Source organism: Siphateles boraxobius, unplaced genomic scaffold (genome assembly GCF_051911475.1).
Source record: "Siphateles boraxobius isolate OS27281-9 unplaced genomic scaffold, OSU_SipBor_1 8, whole genome shotgun sequence".
Lineage (NCBI taxonomy): Eukaryota > Metazoa > Chordata > Actinopteri > Cypriniformes > Leuciscidae > Siphateles > Siphateles boraxobius.
Window position 1 is genome coordinate 18,483,602 of NW_027509208.1, and position 8,300 is coordinate 18,491,901.

An 8,300-nucleotide genomic window follows, 5' to 3' on the forward strand; every position below is an offset into this window, starting at 1 on the left:
GCATAATCTCTCGATATTTAAGAATAAACATGGCGTCACTCTTAACACACCTCACACCACAGGAAAATCTGGTAAGATAATCTGTAGAACCATCAAGATAATCAGGATTTAGTTTAAGATTGTAGAAAGGGGAGACATTGGCCTGAATATCGTGTGGTGTGGCCCCGGCATAAGGTCTATGACAGCGAATGGGAACTTTTCTGCAAATAAAAGAATAGATACAATTTAAATTCTGGCCATTGTCTATAATCCTTTTCATGTTAACTAAGTGGCTGACAATAAAACTATATACTATTTTAAGATACAATTAAAATCTAAACAAAATAAGCTTGTTTTAAATGTTTCAAGTTCTGTAAATGCCTTTTGCATCACAACATTATAGTGTACATGATTAAAAATGGATATTCATTCAAATGTTGCATTTAACATTTAATAACAGTATTACGTAATTATTAGTGTTTTAAGAGTGATGGCAGCAAAGGCAATCTAAAAATAAAAATAGAAGTGCACAATTAAATATAAAAAAGCTCTAATATCTGTTGATTGCCATTAAGCTACAGATTTGTTAACTTGCTACTACCATGATGAGCCCATGGCTTTTGTCCTACAATCCGAACGCACTTTACATTTTTCTCTCAACCATGAATCATGAGCTGTTAGTCAGATTACAGAGCAGCTACAAAAACAAAACAAAAAACACACCACACATATTCAGTGCCGTAGAGGTGAAGAACTCTGGCGTTCCTCAAGAATCAATTTTGGGCCCTTTACTCTTTCACATCTATATTTTTCCACTTGGTCAACTTTTAAGATCACTTGAAATCATGTTTTTTCTCTCAACCATGAATCATAAGCTGTTGGTCAGATTACAGAGCAGCTACAAAAAAAAAAAAAAACTTGGTCAACTTTTAAGATCACTTGGTCTAACTTTCATTTTTACACAGATGACAATCAGATGTACATACATTCAAAACCTGATGATAATGTGGCTGTTGCCTTTGTCTCACCCATTTTTTTTATCTTAGAAATGCATTGTATCAATTCTCTTTGTCTACACAGTGACTAGACTGAGGTTATACTCATTGGTTCACCCTGCCAGCTATGTAAACATGGCTCTTTAAATGTTGATGGCTCTATTTTAGAGTTTCAAACAAATTTTTCATCTTACAAACATTGCCAGACTATGCCCCATGTTGTCATTTCTGGTGGCTGAAAAGTTAATTAACACTTTTGTATTTTCTCGCATTAATTGATTATTGCAATGCTCTACTGTCCGGGGTTTCAAAAGCTACTCTAAACAAATTAGTTAGTTCAAAGTTCTGCCGCCAGAATCCTGACCAGGACTAGGGATCACATTACTCCTATTTTGAAGTCCTTAAACTGGCTCCCTGTCTGTTTGATTTTAAAATTATCATGCTTATTTATAAGACTTTGCATGGTCTGGCTCCTCAAAATTTGTCAGAACTCTTAATCCCCGACATCCCAACGAGTGATCTCGGCTCCTGAGAAGCTGGTCTTTTAACTGTTCCTCCCACTCGTTTAAAATCGTTTAAGGTGATTGGTTTCTCTTCATGTGCTCCAAAACTGGAACTCTGCCCTCTGAGATTAGGCAAGCAGAATCTTAGTGTTTCTAAATCTTACCTCAAAACGTACTTCTTTAGGGTAGCTTTTATTTGATTACTTCTAACAATGTTTTCTATACCGTTTAATTCTGGAATTGATTTAATAACATGTTTTTTTAATTTGTATTCTATATTTGAATGTAACTTTTACAGGCGCTATATAAAATAAAGTTGTTTTATTATTATTATTATTATTATAGTTGCTCCACGAATAAATGACTTTCTGGTCAAAAGATTGAGTTTTTTTTTATTGAGAGAATGACCTTTAATACTCGCTATTTAAGGTGGACCTCAGGAACATAGTTTCATGGTAAGGGAAAACATGTTTCTTCCTTCGCATGACTCACGTGTTTCAAATTTGAACCTTATTGCTTGGCTTCAGCTGCCCTTATTGTAACAAGCGCTCTTCTGAGAATAAGCTGGGAGTGCTGGGAATCATTTATTATGTTTTCTACTCCCTCTCTGCTGCTACATCATAACAAACACTGTGATTTAAAATATCGTTATCTTGTTGAATAAATAAAATTATTGTGTGATGATGAATGTCTAGACTGTCAGACACAAACATAATCACCTCTACCCCACAATCTTCTGTACGAAGCCACATGCGAGACACCAGATGTCATATCAATGCTTGATATTTTCCCCCGGGCTGTAGTGGGCACACCACACACCTGTTCCACTTCTAATGAACCATTTCCGTTTCAGATCGATTGATCGATCAGTAAACACCTTATCATGTATATATCATTATTTTTAGTCAGTTCTTTCACGATTCAGTTCTTTATTATATAACTATTACGAATTATTAAAACAAAACAAATATTAAACGCATGATTCCAAAATAATTATTTGAAAAAAAAATATATATATATATATTCTAGTTTAATTTTTACAAATATTTATAGATTTTAAATATTTAAAAAAAAATATACATTATTATAAAAAATACAAAACGCAATGGTTGTTTTAAATATGATTATTTAATAAATACAAATAATTGTTCAAATATTATTCTGCATTCACATTTGATTTTGATCATGTTGATATGATGTGTGTTTTTAACAGTCATTCGTAATCCGCTTTCTCTTTTCTCTCTGTGACTTTTTATTGCACTGAAACGAAGGCTACTGTTTGTTCTGCTATAACTTCCCATCACTGGGCCGGGCTTTCCCCGTTCAGTGCATACGTCTCCACCTGTACTGAGAGAATGACCTCATTAGTCAATATCAGCCCTTATCTCATGCAAGCCCCCTTCCCACAGCTCAGAAGTGGGTGGTCAAGCCCGACAGCCTCAGATGAGAAAGCGTGTTTGAGGTGTCAGATATTTAGGACAGTTTAGAGGTGACTGGAGGGAGAGATAAGATTCACTGCAGCAGTTGCAAAGAGGATGCTAGCCACACGAGCACCGACACAGGCACACTGGAAATCCCAGCCAAGCTAAAGGACAGCGTTCGGCAGCAAGCAAGCAAACATCAGATTGTGTTGTGATGTAAACAACGCTATCAGATAATGGGGTTAGAGGAGTTTTTATAACACAGTGGCATACTCTCTCAATAGGAATATCCAACAACCTTTCAATCAAAACTCTCGACAGTTTCACTGTTAGTCAGGGGCTATATGAAATGATTAATTTTAGGCGAGTCATGAAACCTGAGTCTACTTTTTCAGTCCATACCAAAAGTTTCCAGTAAACCAAACAGCACAGTTGCCCCAAAAATTATTTGATCACTTGCAACAAATTAGATGCCAATGGCATTATTAAAGTGTTCAAATCACATCATTTTTTTTCCAATGTAAACTTTCCTTTTTAACTTTGAACATGATCCAGACAGTGTCAAAGCGTCAGTTGTTTTACAGTTTAACAAATTTGTATCCATTTTCCGTGTGGTATGTAGGGTCGCGGGGATTCTGGAGGCTGTCCCAGTTGACGGCAGGGTAACGCTCTGGACCGATGGCCAGTCCATCACAGGGCTCACACAGCGTCCAACTCACTTACTCTGTAGAGCTGCTCAATTATGACAATCACACAATTATTTTGGTCAATACTATGATCATGATTAATTAACACTATTAGGAGTGGGCGTTATGAGCTTATTCAAGTAATTATTTTTTACGTGATAGCAATATATATCAAGTATATTTTGCTGGAAATAAAATTGCTATGAAATAAAAAATGTAGATGGAGAAATTTCACAATTCTCAATACCACAGCGGAAACTAATACGAGTCGAACTAATGCAAGTAAAAAAAGGGCCTCAAATAATGATTGAAAACAGGTCAGTAATAGGGGTGTGACGAGATCTCACAATATTAAAACGATAGGCTATTTCTCGTTGAGGTGAAAAACTGTCTGGTGATATCAGCATGACAAAACCTCTTACAGTGCTTGCATTATAGTGTTCTGTCTTTTACTGCATATGATAATTCATACTCGGAAAGTAGAACTGAAGTGACATTCATTAAACTAATACATTAGTTAAAGGGATTGATTTATGTACATATTACTTGGAAAGCAATAAAATACTCTGGGTACTCATCATGCTCTTTCTGTTTTTTTTTCTTGAAAACCTTTCAACCACTGGGGGGAACCACTGATTTAGCAGGTTGAGTAAATTTTTGGGTGAACTAACCCTTTAAAACATTTCAAAATGCACCTGCATTGTTTTGCATTTTGTGACTTTCAGTCGAACAAAAGACTACTTTTGATATATTTCATCATTGAAGATTATAGTATTATAATATGATCTCGGCTCTGTAAGGTGTGGCAAAGTAGTTTAATCCCAATTTACTTTTATCTGACTCCATTTTATCACGACCTCGAATTTAGGTTTGAATGCCAATTGGTTATTGGGCATTAATATGATACTTTATCTAGACTTAATTATTCTGTTTAACTCTTTACTTTATATTTGACTTGTTCACAGAGAGCCTCACGCTGGCTGTTTAACGCTGGTCTCGTGATCACACACAAACCTCGTCAGTTTTTGTTTAGAAGGCCGCCTTCATGCTTGCTCTATCTAAAAGTATTTTGTTTAGTCCCAATAGATCTGGATTGAATTAAAGTAACACTATCTCTAGTCAAAGGTCACGACCATTACTACAGATATAAGCAGACCAACGTTACTTCTCTGGTAGTAGCTTGGTTTGGTTATGCCATGGTTTCTCACGTACACTTAGCTTAAGTAACATTACATTTAACAGAGGTCAGACTCACCCTATTTAGGTTGGTCGATCAACATTGTTGTCCTAAACGGAAATTCTCTTTTTAGCCTTTACAGCCTTAGTACACTTGAACTAGTGCCAAATATTATCCGGATCTCTAAAATCGCAGTTGTTTTTCCATATACTCCACTCTAAACGACTTCAGTCCGTTACTACCTGATACAGATTTGCGGTAACATCAGCCTTTCAGAAAATAATAAGTCAGAGTAAATTCATATGTAACAATTTATTATTGATCAGGTAAATGTATAATGCCAATTATATAATCAATTCAAAGATAATCAATACAAAAAAATCAAATACTCTGGAATAAAGAGTAAAATATGCATACATGACATTAAAAAAAATACATAATGCTGACCGTTTGAGAACATTCAGCATCATGGGGCTGATCTGACTAATCGCCCTGAGACTTTTGAAGCATTTCATTATTCCCTGACCAAGACAAAACTTCCCCCAATGTGGGACATGAACTTACGATAGGAATTTGCATGGACTAGGGTCATAGACCTAGAAGTTTACAACTCTTGAGGACAGAAAGTCATTTCTATGAAATACCCACCCTCTGTAAGCAAGATATCTCTAAACTCTTAAAAAACTTTATTACCTTTGTTTACTACTTTGGGAATGAGACACTTGTACCAGTCGCACTGAGACATTTCAAATGATACCAAACATGTATAGTGTTGTATGATCATTGTTTACATTAAACCATATAGATTTTTGGTGATATAGGATTTCAGGTTATCCCAGCATGAGGAGAGAACAGATGGGGGAAAGAGGGGATGAAGGGAAAGAAATGTAAATTAAGACAGTAGTGAGGTGATTGACTCTCGATTGGGGATGCTAATTTTATAAGAAAGACTTAAAATGTTAATTTCCAGAAAGGTCCTCTGTTTTCTCAGAGAGTAGCCCAGACGGCTCGGCATCTTACAGTTATCATAAGATCTTACAGCTCGTTCTCGTGAACCCAATATCGTTTATCGTCTTATGAGCCAAGTGTACTGTCACACCCCTAGTCAGTTATATATATATATATATATATATATATATATATATATATATATATATATATATATATATATATATATATATAACTGACTAGGGGTGTGACAGTACACTCGTCTCATAAGACGATGCTTATATATATATATATATATATATATATATATATATATATATATATATAAGCAAATTACAAACAATAGGACACAGATGGTTGCACTTGTCACTGGTCATGCCACTGGTTGCACATGCGCTACCAACTTTTTCAGTTGGTCACACCAGCACATGATTTGGTACTTTTTTTTTTTTTGCTACAACTGACAATGACACGAGACCTCATGTTGGCAAAATGTTTTAATCTTAACTATGAAATGAAAAACCATAAAAAAGATTTAAAAAAAATCATTATGTAAGTTTTTTTAATGTTTGATTATATTTTTATTAGTGCTGTCAATCGATAAAAACAAAACTAATTGATCACACAATTTTTCTGTAATTAATTGCGAGTAATCACACATAACATTAAAGTTTTTAATATATTCTTATATTGTAGTTCCACATTTTAATCTCCAAATAAGTGTAGAAACAAAATAAAGACAGTATATTTTCAATATTTGACCTAACAGGTAGGAAATATACAGAAATTTAATAAAGTTATCAAACAGTCTTCACTTCATAAATTATAAATTAAATAGATTAGATATAGATTAATCCTTATTAAAGATACAAAAGTTCAGTCAAGAGCAGTGAGTGATTTTTTTGCAGTGAGTCTTTCGTTCTTTGATTCACATTGACACATAGCAGATTTATTAGGCTGCTGTCACTTTAAGATCTGACGCGCATCCATGTCCTCACAACTCTTTGCTTTCATTTAACTCCTTTTAACTCATTTAAGACTGCTTACGAGGATACTCGACGAAGCGAACATTTTGGGATACTTTTGTGTTTTTGTCCGTTCAAGCGCGAAAGAGAACTTAATGCGGCTGCGCGGATTACTCAAAGTAGAAATTTTAATTCTTATTTTTGCACCTTATCGCGCTTGAATGAATGATGGCGTGATCATATACTGTAGCACAGTGAATGGATGACAATTTAACTGCTACTTCTTGACGTTCTACTGTTAACTCAACCATCTACTAGCGGAGAATAGCATATTTGCTGAAGTCGATAATACGTACGTGACAGATAAGTCACGAACGAGACACGACAAGTCACGAATGTAAGTGCAGGTAGGCAGACACCGATTGAGTGCATCACCATGCACTCGCACAAATGCGACCACGCCAAATTTTAACTCACATTCTCACAAAATGGTCGTATGCGACCGCAGTCTGGAGCCTAAGAATAAAAGATAAAAATAAACAATGCTTTTTCTTGCAGTTCTAACAGAATAGAATTCAGCTAATGACCTACTACAGAAATTGAATAATCAAATGTATAATAAAACACAGCATCGTCTTCACAGTATTATTTAAACTTAGTGACCTTTATTAAATCTACAAAAGTAACATTATGGACACAGACAGTAGCAGGTACATTAATGCACCTGCTTCACTTCACAAGAAATAGTGAAACAAACTGGTATGATGTTATTTCTAACAAAATCGGGGCTAAACAAACAATTTGTTTTGGGAGTAATTACATAATAGATAGGTGTGGTTCTGAGGCTCCGCCGCCTTTGTCGTGGAAATCTTATCTAGTTATTTTTTTCTGTTCAGTCCGTCGAAGTCATATGCGAGTAAATACATGAATGTATTGGAGAACTGTTTTATAGTAGAAATTGAAGGCTGCTGTCATTTTAAATCCATATATGGATCTAATATCTACCCTTTTTTGAGTAACTTCCCTTAAACTGTAAACAATTAATGAAAGTTTGCTCTATGAACACTAAGCATTTTTAAAAACTGGGCACAATGAGATGACATTATTTTACTCACCCTTCAGTCAAACCGATGGATGCGGATTAATTGTAGAGCAACCTTATGATTTGAAATGATTTGTTTGTCTTTTTGAGTGGAAATTACCCAAATCGAAAGTGCCTCCCATAATCTAAAACGCATAAGGATCATTAGGAAAAAGGTGGATACTGACATGCATCAAATTTCTTTCCCAACTGCTTACATCAACTCAAGACATAACACTGTTTGTGGATACTCACCAAGCCCAGCATTTTGACACGTGTGTGTATTTGATCATTTAGATGCGCACACAAAGCCCTCACACTCTCTGGACATAACTGGTAGAGCTTAAAGGTCCAGCCACATCCCATCTTATTCCTAAACCTAAGTAGGTTAAGCTCCACCCATTATGTTTAAAGAGGGGGAGCTGGTCAGTTGGCTCTGAGTCTGCAGTGAGCGCCACTTGTTCAGAAAGTCCTCCAGGTTCTGCCAGGACTCGAACTCATTCATTTTAGCTGTTCATACAGCAGCGAACAGAAGATTAGCATCA

General features: G+C 35.4%; 1 long non-coding RNA gene across 1 annotated transcript in view; it reads left to right on the forward strand.

Annotated features, from left to right (window-relative positions):
- Window positions 1-8,300, forward strand: part of LOC143729317 (uncharacterized) — a 591,772-nt gene that overhangs the window by 393,223 nt on the left and 190,249 nt on the right. The window lies entirely within an intron of this gene.